Raw genomic sequence first — 19,884 nt, 5'->3', positions numbered from 1 at the left:
TATACCATAGTCTTCCCAGACTGAAGGTTGCCAACCATCTCCCTATACTGAACACTATCTCCCGATCTCATCTGATCTCGGAAGCTAAGCAGGTTCAGGCCTGGTTAGTACTTGGATGGGAGACAGCTTGGGAATACCGGGTGCTGTAGGCTTATACCATAGTCTTTCGGGACTGAAGGTTGCCAACCAGCCCTAGTGGATAATGAGAATTGACTGTATGTTGCTTTTAAGACACCAGGAAAAAATTCCTGACATTCAGGGAGATTTGGCAGTGGAACAGATCTCCAAGAGAGGTGGTGGACTCTCCCTCACTGGAGAAGTTCAAGCACAGGCTTGGCAAGCATCTGTTGGAGAAGCTCTAAGAAGCTTTCCTGCCTAAGGCAGGGGGTTGGACTAGATGACCTATTAGGACACTTCCAACTCTGTGATTCTATGATTAGTAAAAGGGACCCACAATGCACCCACCTATAAATTTAGTAAGTTAACTATCTGGAAACGGAGCCTGCTTCAAAGGCAACGCAGTAAATATTATTGACCTGAACATGAACATCACCAAATTCCAATCCACCTAGCGTTGCAGGAGGAAGTGGAGGAAAGTGATAGGCTAGCTAGAGGGTCTCTCCACTACTTTCTTCTCTCCTGCTTCCTCTTCTTTTTGAAATCCGTCAAGCGTGGGAGATAGAGCTTCCTTCCCGCTGTCACACCTCCAGGTGGGGAAGGGTTAATATTTGGCATGCCACTCCAGGCATCAGCAGTCCTCGTGCCACCCCTGCATGTGAACCAAAAAAAAAAGGCAAAGCCATTATAAGCAAGCCATCACTGGCATGGCATATTACTCCCCATGGAATGTCTCGGTTGCATCCATGCCTCCTAGCTTAACATTTCATAGATTAATTGTGGTATTTGGTCCGCAGACAGATAGAAGCAGAGACATCAAACAGAGGAAGATCAGAGTCTTGCTGGATGCCCGCCTCCCTTCAAAACCCCCCCCCCCAAATTACATGTCAAGGATAAGGCAGTTTTCAGACAAAGTGAAATGGAGAAGGGGTCACACCTGTTGCTAGGACTTGAATGCATTTAGCAGAGCAAATTCTGTACCAGTTCTTCTCTTATGAAAACAGGCTAATTGTTCACAGAATCCCCCTCTCCTGGGATCCAGTGATATTTGTTGTGAGGTTGGATTAAAGGACATCAGGGCTCCATACTGAGTCATGGTGGGGCCCCATGCATTGGAACCGTAAGCCAGTCTATTCCATATGCCAAAATTCAGCCAGATGAATACAGGCAAATGCACACCCCGCATTCCTGTCCATTCCCGTCCTGCTGGGCTCCTCAGATCTTCCACAGTGCAAAGACCATCTCCATCTCCATTGATCTCACCATTCCTTACATTTTGCTGTGATTTGGAAGCACAGCGGCTGCTTTGCTTTCTTGTGACAAGCAAAAAAATACCCTAAGAACATAAGAACATGAGAAGAGCCCCGCTGGATCAGGCCAAAGGCCCTTCTAGTCCAGCTTCCTGCATCTCATAGCGGCCCACCAAATGCCCCAGGGAGCACACCAGATAACAAGAAGACCTGCAAGGCCTCCTGGGAATTGTAGTTTAAGAACATAAGAACAGCCCCACTGGATCAGGCCACAGGCCCATCTAGTCCAGCTTCCTGCATCTCACAGCGGCCCACCAAATGCCCCAGGGAGCACACCAGACAACAAGAAGACCTGCAAGGCTTTCTGGGAATTGTAGTTAAGAACATAAGAACAGCCCCACTGGATCAAGCCATAGGCCCATCTAGTCCAGTTTCCTGTATCTCACACTGGCCCACCAAATGCCCCAGGGAACACACAAGCCAGCAAGACACAACCTGCGTCCTCGTGCCCTCCCCTGCATCTGGCAATCTGAGATAGCCTACCTCTAAAACCAGGAGATTGCACATACCTATCATGACTTGTAACCCTTGATGTGTACGCCTTTTCCTCCAGAAATTTGTCCAAACCCCTCTTAAAGGCATCTAGGCAAGATGCCATCACTACCTCCCGTGGCAAGGAGTTCCACAGACTGTTCTGAAGAATACTGCAGATAGCAAACTGCACATACTGCTAGACCAATGTTTGTGATCTGCTTTGAGCATAGGAAATGTGCCATATAATTCTTAGCTGGGAAGGGAATTTAGCTCAGTGGTTAAGCCTTTGCTTTGCACACAGAAGGTTCTAGATCATGGGACTCCAAACTCTGACCTATGTGCTGCATCTGGTGCCGCGGGATTTTCGCTTTGGGTGCAGATTAGTGGTGGTGAGACCTTACCATTCTGCCCTGCAGCCACTGTTCATCACACCTGATCTTTGCAAAGCCTCACACAAGGGAGCTACTTCCCCCCCCCCCCAGGAAATTGGGGCACAGAGCCTTCTGGGGTGCCAGGCAGTGGAAGCAGCTTCCCAGCGCATGGTTCTGCAAAGATCAGGCGTGATGAATGGTGGTACCATTCTGGAGCAGAATGGTAAGGTCTTGCCATCACTGCGCTTAGAGCAAAAATCCGGGTACACCACAGAGCATGGCTTGGAGACTGCTGTCCTAGATTTTATTCCTAGCAGCATCTTCAATAAGGCTGGGAAAGACCCCCTGTTTGAAACCTTCTGCCAGCCTGTGCAAGCGATATTAAACTGGATGAACCAAAGAACAGACTCAGCAGATAGCATCTCTCTGCGTTCCTTAGTAGAATCATGAAGTTGTGATCTTTAATTGAGCTGGATGTCCTAGCTAGGCCAGAGGTGGCAAGACACTGCTGCTGCTTTTTGCAATGCACTACAGAATCAAGGTAGTAAACAACCTGCTAACAGGTGGAATTTGAATCAGGAACTTCACAAGATGTCGGATTACAAGGCAACAGATGTTCCGGAGCCCTGTCTACTGATTGTAATACATACGTATGTCAATAGGAAACCCGGCCCCTTGGATGCCAGACTCATTTGTACTCATTCCAGAGATGGCCCATGAAAATGGAGAGGAAGGGTGCCTCTTTGGGGGGGGGGTAGTTTAAAGGAGATTTGAGCAGTAGAGATGAGTAAATAGGACAGTGGTTCTCACACATTTAGCACTGGGACCCACTTTTTAGAATGAGAATCTGTCAGGACCCACCGGAAGTGATGTCATGACCGGAAGTGACATCATCAAGCAGGAAAATTTTTAACAATCCTAGGCTGCGATCCTACCCACACTTACCAGGAGTAAGTCCCATTTACTATCATTGTTAAAAGAATATAAATAGCTTGTTAAAAGTACAGGCCTGTAACATTTCCCCAAATGCAGTCACATACCATGGTAGAAGAATGGTTGGCAACCTTCAGTCTCGAAAGACTATGGTATAAGCCTCCAGTATCCGGTATTCCCAGGTGGTCTCCCATCCAAGTACTAACCAGGCCTGACCCTGGTAGAATCAAGCCTAATATATTAAAAATCAAATATTGAAATGAATGGGGACCCACCTGAAATTGGCTCGCGACCCACCTAGTGGATCCCGACCCACAGTTTGAGAAACACTGAAATAGGATCTCTCCAGGAATGACAGGCAATGAAGGCCTGTTTTGGAGCAGCAAGGAGAGCGGGCTGGACAATGTAGAGGAGCACTGATGTGTTCACCAAGACATAACAACACCCATGGCAAAGGAAATGTGAGCATAGCAGGTTTCTTCAGTTTGATCCTTCAATTTGGTCTTGGTGCAATTTACACAAATATTCAGCACAAATCAGGTGCGTGTAAAGCAAGTCTTCACTTAAAGTTGTCGAGAGGTTCTTGGAAACGGCGACTTGAATGGGAGCAAACATATGTTATAATATGTTATTTTTTATCTGTTTTAAACTATGTTTTTAATGTGTTTCAACCTTGTTTTGTAAGCCGCCTTGAGTCCCTTCGGGGAGAAAGGCAGGGTAAAAATAAAGTATAATAATAATGTAATAATAACGTTTTCTAACAAAACCAGTTTTACCGCAGGCTGACGGATACACATAAAGATACAAAAGTGACAACCCTACAACATGTTTCTGGTCACAGAAAACTTCACCAAACTTCTAAATAAAGACCCCAAACACTTCGAATATTAAACACTGCAATAAATGTGAGCTTTTCAGGCTGGAGAAAACCACGCAGACACAGGGGGAAATGGGCAGACTTCACACAGTGGCCCTGCCTGTGATTCCAGGTTTTTTCTTAACAACTTTAAAACAAAATCACGTATAATGGAACGACTGAGAGGACTTGCTGTAGCTGACAGCTTTACCCCTTGGTAGCTGATTTAGGGCCCAATCCTATTCAACTTTCCAGCACCAGTGCAAACACAATGCAGCCCCAAGGTAAGGTAACAAGTGCTCCCACACCTTGAGGAGGCCTCTGTGACTGCTTCCCCACAACAGGATGCAGTACATGGCCCATTGGTACAGCTGCACCAGCACTGGAAAATTGGATAGGATTGGAAACTTAGAGCCCAATCCTATCCAATTTTCCAGTGCTGGTGCAGCCATAACAACGGAGTGTGCTCTGCATCTGGTGGTGGGGAAGCAGTCACAGAGGCCTCCTCGAGATAAGGGAATGTTTGTGGCCTTACATCAGAACTGCATTGGATAGGATTGGGCCCTTACTCTGCATGCATGAGGGCTAAGTTAGCTGCAGGTGGGGGTTTTGTATGGGTTTTGTTGCTGGTAAGAGAGATGCAAAAGGTCATAAGAACATAAGAACAGTCCCACTGGATCAGGCCATAGGCCCATCTAGTCCAGCTTCCTGTATCTCACAGCGGCCCACCAAATGCCCCAGGGAGCACACCAGATAACAAGAAGACCTGCAAGGCATTCTGGGAATTGTAGTTAAGAACATAAGAACAGCCCCACTGGATCAGGCCATAGGCCCATCTAGTCCAGCTTCCTGTATCTCACGGTGGCCCACCAAATGCCCCAGGGAGCGCACCAGATAACAAGAAGACCTGCAAGGCATTCTGGGAATTGTAGTTAAGAACATAAGAACAGCCCCACTGGATCAGGCCATAGGCCCATCTAGTCCAGCTTCCTGTATCTCACGGTGGCCCACCAAATGCCCCAGGGAGCGCACCAGATAACAAGAAGACCTGCAAGGCATTCTGGGAATTGTAGTTAAGAACATAAGAACAGCCCCACTGGATCAGGCCATAGGCCCATCTAGTCCAGCTTCCTGTATCTCACGGTGGCCCACCAAATGCCCCAGGGAGCGCACCAGATAACAAGAAGACCTGCAAGGCATTCTGGGAATTGTAGTTAAGAACATAAGAACAGCCCCACTGGATCAGGCCATAGGCCCATCTAGTCCAGCTTCCTGTATCTCACGGTGGCCCACCAAATGCCCCAGGGAGCACACCAGATAACAAGAAGACCTGCAAGGCATTCTGGGAATTGTAGTTAAGAACATAAGAACAGCCCCACTGGATCAGGCCATAGGCCCATCTAGTCCAGCTTCCTGTATCTCACGGTGGCCCACCAAATGCCCCAGGGAGCGCACCAGATAACAAGAAGACCTGCAAGGCATTCTGGGAATTGTAGTTAAGAACATAAGAACAGCCCCACTGGATCAGGCCATAGGCCCATCTAGTCCAGCTTCCTGTATCTCACAGCGGCCCACCAAATGCCCCAGGGAGCACACCAGAAAACAAGAGACCTCATTCTGGTGCCCTCCCTTGCACCTGGCATTCTGACATAGCCCATTTCTAAAATCAGGAGGTTGTACATGCACATCCTGGCTTGTAACCCGTAATGGATTTTTTTCCTCCAGAATCTTGTCCAATCCCCTTTTAAAGGCGTCCAGGCCAGACGCCGTCACCACATCCTGTGGCAAGGAGTTCCACAGACCAACCACACGCTGAGTCTATCAGGTTCGTGAGGCAAGACTTACCCTTACAGAAGCCATGCTGATTCTCCCTCAGCAAGGCCTGTTCGTCAGACTTGAACTCAAAAGCAATGCCTTTATTTACCTGCTACGCAACACTGGCTTCCTTTCTCTCATCCCTTCATCTTCCCTCCATCTTCAGCCAGGACTCTTGAAGGACAAGCTGATGAGAAACAGAGAAAGAGCAACCGCTATGCAGCAACCGCTACAATGGTGGGATGAAGCAGCCATCTTAGGTGATGGGCCAATGAGACGGAGGGCAAGCATGATGACAGCGCACTATTCTTTTTAATCCCATGTGCACATTGTCAGGGAGATCACAGCACCCACACCCTAACCACATGTTTGAGAGCCTGATAGTGGATGTTGATGTTGATGTCATCCGTCTCGCTGGCTTTACTTGCCCGTTCCTGCTTAAGGTGTTGCTTTAATGGCTGTATTCATTACGGAACAGAAGACTGGATTTTCAATCGTTCCTCAGAGGCTCTGGCCTGTAAAAACAGTTGCGTAATTACAGTCTTAGAAGCCTCCTTCCTCCCCGATAGCTTTGGCCCACCTACGCCTCAAAGCATCGAGCGTCGTTCTCGTTTCGGTTAGAATGTCCGTCTTTGGTTATTTATTATCATTCTTAGAGAACACGAAAAGACTTAATAAATCACGGACATGAAAAGATGGTCCAAGTTTATTGGCCAAATCTTATTGTCATTCACCACCAAGTAAGAGAAGTGTTGCTTTGATGCTTCCAAATTCCTCTTTGGCTAACATTTGCTATGGGCAAGTGCTATAGGATTCCTCCCCCCTCCACAATAGATCAAGCTCATGTCTAGCCTAAATCTAATTCCCCGTAGTCAGTGGCGTAGCTAGGAGAAGCGGCCTCCAGGGTGGAGAGGGTGAGATGATGGTGAGATGGTGAGACCAGAGTGAGACGATGTCATTGTGTCATCATGACATCATCGCATCAGTTCTGGATTCTCTGGGAGTGCTTGCCAGTACTCTGTAGCGCTTACTGGTAGATGCTTTCTAAAGGAGTTTCCAGCAAGTGTCTGTGGGCAAGTGACATGGTTGGACAAGCTCTCCAGTATCTTGCTTGCTTTCTGGAGACTCTTTAAAAACTTCAGAGCCTAAGAGACCAATCCTCTGCATGTTTACTCAGAAGTAAGTCCCATTATAGTCAATCGGGCTTACTCCCAGGTAAGTGTGGATAGGATTGTGGCCTAAGTCCTCCCCTTCTTCCAATACAGTTTGAAGATTTTTGAAGAAGTTGCCAGTTTCTCTCTTAATTACTTGCACAATTTATTGTGGGGAAAACGATCTCCAGATTTTCTTGAACCCAGCCAAGCATGCAAATAGCTCTTAGGAACATGAATGTTTCCAGGGTTTATTAATTTCATTACTCACACTAATGGAAGAGTGAAGGCTTCCAGATCTAATTAAAGCAGAAGATAATCATCATTTCTTTGCACCTGTACTGTAGGCAGTCCAGGAGACCTTTGCAACATTTAACGCTGGCTGATACCGGGTTTTGTTTAAAGGAAAGGCCACAACCACGATTATCCTTTGCATCTTGTGTGGGAATATGGACTGTAGAAATATTCCAAGTTATTATTGCTGGCACTACCTGTCTCTGGGGTGATTGATGCGAGGAAGGAGAACCTATTGGTGGAGGTAGCTCAGTCAAATCAACACCATGCCTGTACGTGCTTGCTGGTTGTCTAGTAGCCTCTACGGATGTCATCAGTCCCTTTTGGGGGGGGGGGGTGAACATAAAAACATAAGAAGAGCCCTGCTGGATCAGGTCAAAGGCCCATCTAATCCAGCTTCCTGTATCTCACAGTGGCCCACCAAATGCCCCAGGGAGCACACAAGACAAAAGGCAGAACCTGCGTCCTGGTGCCCTCCCCTGCATCTGGCAATCAGAGGCAGCCTGCCTCTAAAACCAAAAGCTTGCACATACCTACTATGACTTGTAACCCGTGATGAACTTTTCCTCCAGAAATTTGTCCAATCCCCTCTTAAAGGCAAGATGCCATCACTACTTCCTGTGGCAAAGAGTTCCACAAACTAATTACACACTGGGCAAAGAAATATTTTCTTCCATTTGTCCTAGCTCTCCCAACACTCAACTTTTGTGGATGCCCCCTGGTTCTGGTGTTATGTGAGAGGGAAAAGAGCGTCTCTCTATCCATCCCCTGAGTAATGGGTACTAGTCAATCTGGGACCATAGCACTCCTGCCTCCACCATCACCTCCAGGCAGTTTTTGGTGAGTTGCCTCCCATTGTAATGGCAACGGGGGGAGGGGAGTACCTCCAGAGAGTCACATCCCTGGACTCTGACAATGAAGGCAACACACAGTAGCAGAAGGAAGTCAACTCACAAGGAAACGGAGGCATGTCCATTGGTGTGGGAGATCAAGGCTTAAGAGATTTGTGGCAATTAATACATTCAGACTGAACGTGATCAGTGGTAGGGCTAGCATTCTGAGTTGGCCAAAGGCCTGTGCACATTAGAGGTTCCACCTGCCTGGGATGCCCCTTCAACCTTCAGTATCAGCGGCACTGGTTGTGCCCAATGTGGCAAAGGAGAGGGGATGGGGGTGCTATTGGGGGGGGGCAATTCTAGCCACCGGGCACCCAGTGCTGGTTGGTTGCCAGTGTTAAGAGATGATTCTCATGACACCTTTTGCACTCAGGTATGTATAGCCCAGTAGGAAATACACATGCACCCCGCCAAGTGAAAGAGGCACAGGCGAGTAGAAATCACAGCACAATCCTGAACTCACCTTATGCCAGTGGAGTGGATACTCCACTGGTACACACAATTGCAAATGTGTTGTAAAGCAGGTTGTGACAGTGAAGAAGTTAGTTGCACTGGCAGGTAGGTCTGCGCTGTCTGGCTGTTGCCAGTGCAGGCCTCAATGCATGCTGGAGCAGGTAAGCTCCAGGCCAGGCAGCAGAGGGGTGTGGGAAGGGCACGGAGGGGGCATAACAGGGTGGGGGAGGGAAGAGATGGGGCATGGTGGGAGAATCAGGCATGCACCCTCTCCTATCCCACCTCCCAGGTGAGCTATGCCAAGATGGATGCACTTGGACTTGTGCCAGCGATTTAGCAGGCATAGGTCCAAGTAGACTTGCTGTGGTTGGGGCTTTCCCCAGGGCAAGGGGACAAATGTCCCCTTATCTCAAGGAGACCTCCAACCTGCAAAATTCCCCTGTGGGATGCAATGCAAGCCCCATTGCACAGCCGCATCAGCACAGGGGAATTTCATTAGGATCGGGCGGTAAGTGCCTTCAGAAGATCCCAGGTTCAATCTATTGCATCTCTAGGTAAGGCTGGGAAGGACCCCAGCCCAGTGGCATCATTAGGGCGTGTGGGAGGCCTGCACGTCACCACCATGATAGACCTCCTCCCACGCAATGCCCAGGCGGGGCAGTGCTCCAGACAGCAAGTGTGGTGATGTACCATCACCCTGCCCAGATGGTTTTGTTGGCTATAACTTTTGACAGAATAGAGATAGTTCGACGCGGTTTGTTTCATTGCATTCTGCACGAAATTACGCATTGATTGATATATAACATGATGGTATTATTCGAAAATATTAAGATTTGAAACATTTTGGCCAGGAGTGGTGTCACACACCCCTCCCCCAATGTGCATCACTCAGTGAGGCCTTCACCCCCTGCACCCCCTAACAATGCCACTGTCCCTGCCTGAAACCTTGGAGAGCCCACTGCCTATACTGAATTTTGCAGACCAATAATCAGAGTCAGTATGAAGAAGCATCCAATGGCCCTAAGCAGCAAACTTGGAAGGGGTGAGCTTGAGCCCTTTCTAGCAGCTGCAAATCTGACAGCAACTGTTACCCTGCATGTGCCTGATCTTGGAAGCTAAGCAGGGTCAGGCCTGGTTAGTACTTGGATGGGAGACCGCCTGGGTATAGGCTTATACCATAGTCTTTCGAGACTGAAGGTTGCCAACCATGTGAGTGCTCTCTCTCTCTCTCTCATAAAATAGCCAGTGGTATATAGGAACTCCTAAAGTGCATGTAGAGCAGAGTGCATTAGAGACAGTGGTGTAACTAAGGCATCTGGGCACAATTTTTTTAATACCCCCATTTTAACACCCCCTGGATGTCAGGTGCCTTTTAGAAAGTGCCTCCTGGAGGCCTTAGACAGCTTCTTTTCATCCTGGGTCTGCCATCGGAGGTGTGGATTGGCACCCCTTCAAAGTGTGGTACCCAGGGCAATGAACACTCCTGCCTTCCTTAGCTATGTCACTGATTCGAGATAAGAGCCAGAATAGAAAACAGAAAAACATTGGTTTTGCCATATAATGGATTGCATGGTTCTTTTAGTAGCCAGCAGAAAAGGTTTAGGTGTCCACCTTAGGCAGGACTGGGAAGAAAACATTCCGAGATTACAACATTCATTTTTTCTTACAGACAGACAGGATTTTTCCAGCCCTGAATACACCACCCAATGTATAGAATAACAGAACATTCCCAAATGTCTTAAGCAAGATGTGACAAGCAGAAGTATCTAAAAGTGCCCAGTCTGGCTGAAGACCCAATTTCTCTACCCGTTAAGGAAGCAGGTTTAAAATTCACTTGCAAAGCTCAATCACCTTCATGGAGATTTCTCAAGGGGCAAAAAAAATCCCATAGGAATCTTGGCCTCCCCTGAAGTGTCTCATCTCAGATGCTTCACATCAACAAAGGAAAATGCTTGTATCTAGCCCTCATGGTTCATTAATGGGGCACCTGATTCAATTCCAGATCGCCAACCTCCCATTAACTTCAATTAACCGAATTTTCATTTGATCGGGGTTTTGTAACATCAATCAGGACAGCGTTTTCCTCCCAGGCATTGTAATCTTGGGTGTCCAAGAATACCAGAGAAGACACACCTCTCAGACGGCAACCACCCAAGTAGTCATCATCTCTGGAGTCAACGTTTTGCAGGAATTTACTTGGAGAGGTCAGTTCTGCTATTCTTGCTTTGGTTTTGCAGGATCAGTGACACAACCCAGGAAGAGAACATAAATCCCTGACTCAGCAGGATGCGATGGCTGAAGGACCTCTGGCATCCACGTGGAGCTCCCAGACTCAGCAGAAGTTTAGAAACTGTGTGCGTCAACTTCCAAGGCCCATGTGGCCTCTGATGCTGGCCACCCCTTTTAAATTAATCTCTCAAAAAAAGGGGGAAATGAACAAGGTAGCCACTGAGGCTTGGATCAAATCTTTTCTAGCTTGAACCAGCTCAGGTTCAAAACAGGAACTTAATCAGGACCCCAAAACTGGTTCAGGTGTTTTTCTTTTAGTGAACCAAAATGGAATCTGAACCTAAAATCTGTTGTCCTGAACCTGAAGCAAAACTGAACACAAAAAGGGTAAGAGGTGCAAAACCAGTTTGACCAGGGGCAACTCATCTATGAGGCCAGCTGCGGTGGGCCCTTCAGGCAGCATGTTGGTAGGGGATACCCATTTCCACCTGTCCATTTGCCTCCTTTACTCCTCCTCCCAGTTCCAGACCTACCATAAGATCCGATGGGGCAAAAGCCCCAGGCGCAAGGCGCTAAGGCCCCGAGGAAGCCTCTCTGAGTTTCCTGGAAGCACAGTTTATAGAGTCAGGGAACCTCACAGAGGTGGGCAGAGGTCACTTGAGGTTCTGTGAGCCTCTGGGAGTCTCTGGGGGGATGGATTTCTTGGGAGGGGTGTGATAGCTTGCTGGGGGGACCTTTGCCCCGGGCATGGAGCTGGGGAGGTCCGCTGCTGCCTCCTCCTTCCACTCTCTGGACTGGAAAAGAAGAACAGTGCAGAAGGTGAAGTGTGGAGGAGAGTTGTGGGCTAGAGTGTCAGAGACACTCTGATGGTAGCTTCCAGGAGAGCCGGTAGGAGGGGCCTGATAGTGAAGGCATGTGTTAGGCACTAAACATCACATGTCCTAATGTGGCTTGCTTGGAAATGCTGCAATCAATGGGTTCTTTCCAAAATAACTGTAGGAACAAATAGGAGATCCGTATCACTTAGAAGTTGAGAAGAAAGAAAAAGCAACCACTCTCCCATTTGTGGGCAAAACTTTTCGAATGAGAAGTTAGGAAGTTCCCTACCTGACTACCTACATGAGCCTTTGGGGACTCACAGTCCTCAATGTTCCCTGGGAAACTACCCATAAATCTCTCACACACCTCTGGAGCTCTCTAATCACTGCGGGAAGGAGGGCAAAGGAAGCTGCCTCTTAGATCCTCCAGTCCCGAGTGCCTCTTTTACTGAGGACAATGAAATTTTATCTCACTTTTGCACCGGTTGTCCTAGCTCTGCTCGTAAAGTTGGTCATGGCTGGTGCGGGGTTTTTTTTATAGCGGCCTGAGGTAGTGGTTAAAATTAATTCCCCTCTGAGCGCACGCATTCATTCATGAGACCGGACTCTCTTAAGTGCCAAGGCTGCAGTTAGGAAGTCAGTTGTTATGAGGAATTTGATATTTTAAGACTGACAATAAAGGCGTCATGACTTTTTACCCTCAGTAGCTCGCTGCCAAATGCATTAAAGACATGGAGGGTTCTTTGTACCATCCTGTGTGTTTCTACCAGATATTCGCACCTGTAACCCATTCATCACTGAGCCATCAGCTTGTTAGGGTGATGGCTGCACCTTCCTCTTCCAGTCTGGCTGGTTTGTCTCGTGCATCACCACTTGTGCCAATTTCTACACAACTTTGTTCATTAAGGATTGTCTCACATAGGTGTCATCTAAGGCTGTGAAGCATGGTGCCAAATGCAACCCCTATATGACCCCCTCCATCACTGTCAGAGCATAAGAAGAGCCCCACTGGACCAGGCCAAAGTTCCATGTTGTCCAGCTTTCTGTACCTCACAGTGGACCACCAAGTGCTTCAGGGAGAACACAATACAACAAATTCTGGGGCATTTGGTGGGCCGTTGTGAGATACAGGAAGCTGGACTAGATGGGCCTATGGCCTGATCCAGTGGGGCTGTTCTTATGCTCTTAACATAAGGTCCCGTTAGGGAGAAGGGCGGGATAAAAATAAAGTTTTATTATTATTATTATTAACAAGACACAACCTGCGTCCTGGTGCCCTCCCCTGCATCTGGCATTCTAAGGTAGCCCATTTCTAAAATCAAGAGCTTGCACATACCTACCATGACTTGTAACTCATGATGAACTTTTCTCCCAGAAATTTGTCCAATCCCTTCTTAAAGGCATCCAGGCAGGATGCCATCACCATTTCCTTGTGGCAAGGTGTTCCACAGACTAATTGCACGCTGGGTAAAGAAATATTTTCTGACCGTCACCAATGCATGTGGTCAGCAGGTGTGAAATCTTTTCCTTCTCCTGTGCTGAATTTGCAGAGCCAAAGGGGGATGGAGCAGAAGAGGAAGTGTAGAAGAGGAGAGAAGAGTGGTGGCCTAGAGTGTCTTGTGAGGACAAAAGGAGGGGGGGAACTATGTAAACCACCCTGAGCTCATTGGAGGAAGGGCAGGATAAAAATGTGATCAAATAAATAAATAAATAAATAAATAAATAAATAAATAAATAAATGTTGCCAAGCCAAGTGGATATGGGTGGGTAGGCAAAAGGAGTACTCCCATGCGGTGGCATAGCTAAGGGGGTGCAGGGGGTAGCAGTTGCACTGGGCATCAAACTTTAGGGGGGCAAAAAGTTGAGCTTGATACTAGTGACCAAAATTGTGAAAATCTTTGTATGTATGAATAATACCATCATGTTATATATCAGGGGTGTCCAAAGTTTTTGGCAGGAGGGCCACATCAGCTCTCTGACACTGTGTCGGGGGCCGGGGGGGGGAAAAAGAATTAATTTACATTTAAAATTTGAATAAATTTACATAAGTTTACATCAATGAATATATTAAAGATGAACTCATATGAATGAATGAAGGTCTTGCAATAGCTCAATGCCTATAAAAGGCCTCGTACAAAACAAAGCTGGCCTTTCCTTTGCTGCCGCTGCTGCGTCACAAATATGAAAGAGCAAGCAGTGGAGGGAGCTCTCATCCCACAGCTCACACAAGAGGTCAAACAGTCGCCCTCACGCTGAGAGAAGTTGTGTTGGGCCAGTGCAGGCTTCAACAAATCTCTGGAGGGCCAGAGGCTCATTGGAGACTGGGGGCTCCCTGAGGGCCGCATTGAGAGACCTCGAGGGCCGCAAGTGGCCCCCGGGCCGGGGTTTGGGCACCCCTGTTATATATCATTGGAAAGGTAATTTAATGCAGAATTCAGTGCAACAAACCGCACTGGAATATCTGTATTCTATCAAAAGTTATGGCCAATTAACCAGAAAATGAAAACACAACTGCCTTGTGGAACAAAAAGTGGATTTGCTTCACTCCAAGCTGACCTATGAGACTGATTGTTCTGAGTGCCAATGAGATGTTGTTATGATACAGCATGGAACCAATAATTTTTTATCTAATTAATTAAATTTGATTTCGTCATGCAGGGGGGCTACAAAATCTTCTTTGACCTCAGATAGCAGATATAAGCCTTAGCTATGCCACTGACTGGTGAGAGGCAGCAGAGCAAGTGGGTAGTGAGCCGCTAGGGGAGGAAGTGGGTTCCTCCTAATTTTCACTTTTTAAAAAGCCCGGGCATGATGTCACTTCCGGTTGTGACATCACTTCTGGGGCAACGTTTTGAAGTTGGCACCGGGCTACACGATCATTAGCTATGCCACTGCTCTCATGCCACCAAATCAGGCAGTGGGCAGGTGGGGTGACGGAGCTGGACAATACTCCCATGATCATATAATTCATTGCCTGAGACCGGCGCCCCAGTTTGCCTCACTACAAAGCCTGCTCTGATCTCACATGGAATTTTCAGAGATGACCCTGTCCAAACCCAGAAATGATTTTAGAAATTCTCCTAGTTAAATCTAGTGCTGCGCTGGAGATTTTCTTCCAACCAGCTGTGACAAAATAAGATGGTCCTGGAGGGTTTCAAGACGAAACAGGGAGAGCAAAATTCAGTGGAGGGGTGTATGTGTGTCATGACACTTCTGGAGGGAACAGGAGGGACATTTAAGGTCTGCAACGATATGGTGGAGGGGGAAAATGGGAGAGGCATTTTGGATTAAAAAAACATTTCTTTACACAGTGTGCAATTAATCTGTGTAAATCCTTGCCACAAGATGCGGTGTTTGTATCTGGTCTAGATGCCTTTCAAAGGGGATGGGACAGATCTCTGGCGGAAAAGTCCATTGCAGGTTACATAAGAACATAAGAAGATAAGAACAGCCCCACTGGATCAGGCCATAGGCCCATCTAGTCCAGCTTCCTGTATCTCAGAGCGGCCCGCCAAATGCCCCAGGGAGCGCACCAGATAACAAGAAGACCTGCAAGGCATTCTGGGAATTGTAGTTAAGAACATAAGAACAGCCCCACTGGATCATGCCATAGGCCCATCTAGTCCAGCTTCCTGTATCTCACAGCGGCCCACCAAATGCCCCAGGGAGCACACCAGATAACAAGACCTGCAAGGCATTCTGGGAATTGTAGTTAAGAACATAAGAACAGCCCCACTGGATCAGGCCATAGACCCATCTAGTCCAGCTTCCTGTATCTCACAGCAGCTCACCAAATGCCCCAGGGAGCACACCAAATAACAAGAGATCTCATCCTGGTGCCCTCCCTTGCATTGGCCTTCTGACATAGCCCATTTCTAAAATCAGGAGGTTGCGCATACACCTCATGGCTTGTACCCCGTAATGGATTTTTCCTCTAGAAACTTGTCCAATCCCCTTTTAAAGGCATCCAGGCCAGATGCCGTCACCACATCCTGTGGCAAGGAGTTCCACAGACCAACCACACGCTGAGTAAAGAAATATTTTCTTTTGTCTGTTCTAACTCTCCCAACACTCAATTTTAGTGGATGTCCCCTGGTTCTGGTGTTGTGTGAGAGTGTAAAGAGCATCTCCCTATCCACTCTGTCCATTCCCCTGCATAATTTTGTATGTCTCAAGACATGATGGGTATATGCAACCTTCTGGTTTTAGAAGTAGGCTACCTCAGAATGCCAGGTGCAAGGGATGGCACCGGGATGCAGGTCGCTTGTGGTCTTGTGTGCTCCTGAGGCATCTGGTGGCCCACTGTAAGGTAGGAAGCTGGACTAGATGGACCTATGGCCTGATCCAGTGGGGCTCTCTTTAGGTCCTTAAGGATATGAGAGAATATTGTGGAGAAAATGGCAGGGACCTCTCAGATATTGGGAGGATATGGTGAAGAAACAGGAGGGGGGCATTTTGGTTTCGTTCTGGAAGTGTGGCGTGCAGGGCAGAGAACCATAGAAAGGGAACCTCATTCTTAGGAAGAGCACTCTATTTAAATCAACGTTTTGGGCTTTCCCTTTTGCTCGCTCCGCTTGGCTCCGTTACGGCAGCCTCAGCAAAGTCTGGGCAAAGTTCAACGTTTTCACACACGGTTTAGACCAGAGTCAGGACTTGGTGCTGGGCACGCTCTCATCTCACAGGTGGTGAAAACCCCTGGGAGCAATAAGGGGAGAGGTGGTTCCCTCCATTCTGTTTCCGCGGCTCCTCCGCTGGTTGGGAACCGTTTGATGTGGGATCCCATGATTCAGATCTCCCTGCCTGATTTACAAACAAACCACCCAGGAAGAGTTCATCCAAGAGGCATTCGGGAAGAGTTGATTATATCATCACGTTGATGTCCTCCACGCCTGAGGTCTTGGATGTTCTCTGTACTCAGCTGGGGCTTCTCCTACGTTGTGCACTGTTCATTGGGCGAGTTCCATCGGGCGAAACTCCTCTTCCTCTTCTCTTGGGGTTCTGTTCTTGGTCTCTGCGACATGGCTAGAGGTGGTGACGTTGCGATGTCATGACATTGCATAATGTTGACACCACTTCTGGGTTCTCCTCTCACAAGAACATCACTTCTGGGTTCTCCTCTCCCAAGGAGGTGATGGGGGATGGCAGCAGCCTTGTGATCCTTGTGAGCCAGCTGCCCTTCTTTGGATCACCTCCTTATGTTTCCGCGGCATTGTGGTCTGGCTGCTATATCCCTCCTCCTCCTCGCGAGACTCGACAAAAACCTTCACTTTCCTGACTTTAATACTCAGAGGTGCCCTCTTCAAGGGATGGCCAGGGAATGTGCCCTACTGCCATACCTTAGATACACCACTGTTGGTTGTCTGCTATTCCCTCTCTACACACTATCCCTGGGTGACCATCAGGCCTGAGTCAGGCCATTGATCGATCTAACTCAGGGGGGTCAGGCATAAGGCCAACAGGTTGGATGTGGCCTCCAGAAGCTTTTTATTCAACCCCAATGATAATTGGGCTGTCCCAGTACTACCCTTTCAGTAGCACTGCTTCTGCTGAGGCTCTGGGAGGAAGTGACGGAAGGAGGTCTCAGAAGGCAAGAACACTAAGGGGTCAGGTGGCAGACAATGAGGAGTGAGAAGGGAAGATGCTGCCAAGGTGCTGGGAGAGCACTGCCGAAAGGGTGGCCCATATGATAATTGGCTCTCCCATATCATGAAAATATAACCAAGAATTGCACATTTTCTCTTCTTTCGTTTGCAACTAATGAATTCCTAAGCGAGAACAAAGTGCTTATTCCTGGCCATCCTTGGCACAGTGACATCACTTCCTGCTTAATGATGTCACTTCTGGACCTCACCATGTGCCACGAATGTTACTTGGCCCTCTGTATGGAACCACGGATCTAGCCCACTGCCGTATTCTTCGACCGACAGCATCTCTCCAAGATTTGAAGTTGAGATTTTCCCCACCTCCTGCACGATCACCTACTACTGCCTGATTTGTTTTTTTTTAAATAGCAAATTTCAGTGATCAAATGTGGGGCCTTGTTCAGGCAAAACAAAACTGTCAACCACCTGCTAATTAAGGTGTCTAAAATGACTGCCGAATTTAAATCTCCTATAATCAGGGTGACATAGGAATTGGTCTGGGCAGAGGTCAAAGGCCCATATCCATTAGAGGTCCCTCTTGACCAGCTGATCTCTGTGCCTTCAGTACTGATGGGGAAGTGGTAGCACCCAATAACTATCATGGGGTGGTCAAGAGGATCCCTACAGAGGCCCAAGCAGGGCTGTACTAGGAGAATCTGTGGGGGGACTCATGACAGGTTAAGCAACCTGGCACCAGTGCTGGCTATAACATAATCATTTTTCAGTGTCCGCCTCTGAAATAGGACCAGACTGTAGCCCTCCTCAAGTAGATTCTCCATGCCAAGCTATATTCCAACAAGAGAATGTACAGACTGTATGTTGATAGAACTCTGGGAAAGGTTTTCTTTGCAACTATAGAGAGGCTCTCACAGCCCTATAATCAATGGGCGTTACACCTGCCATGAATCATATAGGGCTGACGGAGACCTAGGTAGTGTTTCGCACTCCTCCTTCTCCAAATGGTGGAAGGCTCCGGAAAACCCTTACTGACGGTGCTTGGTAATGCAGTGCTGATTTACAAAGGTACAGGCTGAGCCAGCATCCCGAGGGTGGAGAAGCAAACTCATGGGCAATGCCGGATTCATGCACATGCCTGGTCTCATCTGATCTCAGAAGCTAAGCAGGGTCAGGCCTGGTGAGTACTTGGATGGGAGACCGCCTGGGAATACCGGGTGCTGTAGGCTTATACCACAGTCTTTCGAGACTGAAGGTTGTCAACCATCTCCCTATACTGCACTATCTCACGATCTTGTCTGATCTCAGAAGCTAAGCAGGGTCAGGCCTGGTGAGTACTTGGATGGGAGACCGCCTGGGAATACAGGGTGCTGTAGGCTTATACCACAGTCTTTCGAGACTGAAGGTTGCCAACCATCTCCCTATACTGAACACTATCTCCTGATCTTGTCTGATCTCGGAAGCTAAGCAGGGTCAGGCCTGGTGAGTACTTGGATGGGAGACTGCCTGGGCTGTGCAAAGTGACTGCAGCAAGTGACCCCTCTTCCTGGGAAAACCCAGAAGTGACTGCCCCACACTGCATGTGTTCCTGGAGGAGAAGGTGCTTGCTGCGAATGGTTGGCAACCTTCAGTCTCGGAAGACTATGGTAGAAGCCTACAGCACCCGGTATTCTCAGGCGGTCTCCCATCCAAGTCCTAACCAGGCCTGACCCTGCTTAGCTTCCAAGATCAGACAAGATCAGGCATGTGCAGGGTAACCGTTGCCGCAAGCCCCATTCCCTACCCTTTGGAGGCTCCCAGCCTCCATGGAGAAGCAACAGGTTGTGTGATGTGGCCACAGAGAATAATAATAATACAGGTATTTCTATACCGCCATTCTTGGTCCTCAGATTTCTCCTTAGACTTTATTCAAGGTGGTTTACATAGGCAGGCTATTTAAATCCCCGTAGGGATTTTTACAATTTGAAAGAAGGTTTCTATCTTTCAAGAAACCACAACATTCAGATGTTTCTTTCTTGATCTGGTCGCACATTCTGGCCTCCATCCTCCCACGCTCAGAGCAGATGGAATAGCTGGGCTCAGCTTGTCAGCTGCTTCAAGGTCACACGGTGCCGGTGGCCTTGAACTGGTGACCTTTGGATGTTATCTTCAGGCAAATGGAGGCTCAACCCTCTAGACCAGACCTCCTGCCCTTCTGCCTCTAGACCAGAATGCCTCCTTCTCTGGGGAAAACCCAGAAGTGACATGGTGACATCACATGACACCATTGCCCCGGGAACTGGGGCAGTCTATTGCAGCTCTCTGCCATGCGGAAGAACTAAACATGCTTATGTGATGAGACGTTCAGCAATAAGATAGTGGTGGCTGGCTATTTTGCTCCGGAGTGCCCACCAACCCTTTATTGGACCCACGTTCGATCCTATCTCTCTCACTTGAACTGTGTTTCCAACAGGGCCCACTGGATTTCTGGGACTTGGCAGTTTCCTCGCATCCTGACACAGCTGTCGTGCCTTGAAAACATGGCGCAATCGTTGTCAACTGCTCAAGAACAGTAATCCCCTTGAAATTGG

Source organism: Tiliqua scincoides, chromosome 14 (genome assembly GCF_035046505.1).
Source record: "Tiliqua scincoides isolate rTilSci1 chromosome 14, rTilSci1.hap2, whole genome shotgun sequence".
NCBI classification, from domain to species: Eukaryota; Metazoa; Chordata; class Lepidosauria; order Squamata; family Scincidae; genus Tiliqua; species Tiliqua scincoides.
The sequence above is the reverse complement of the archived record's forward strand: the minus strand, read 5'-3'. Positions refer to the sequence as shown.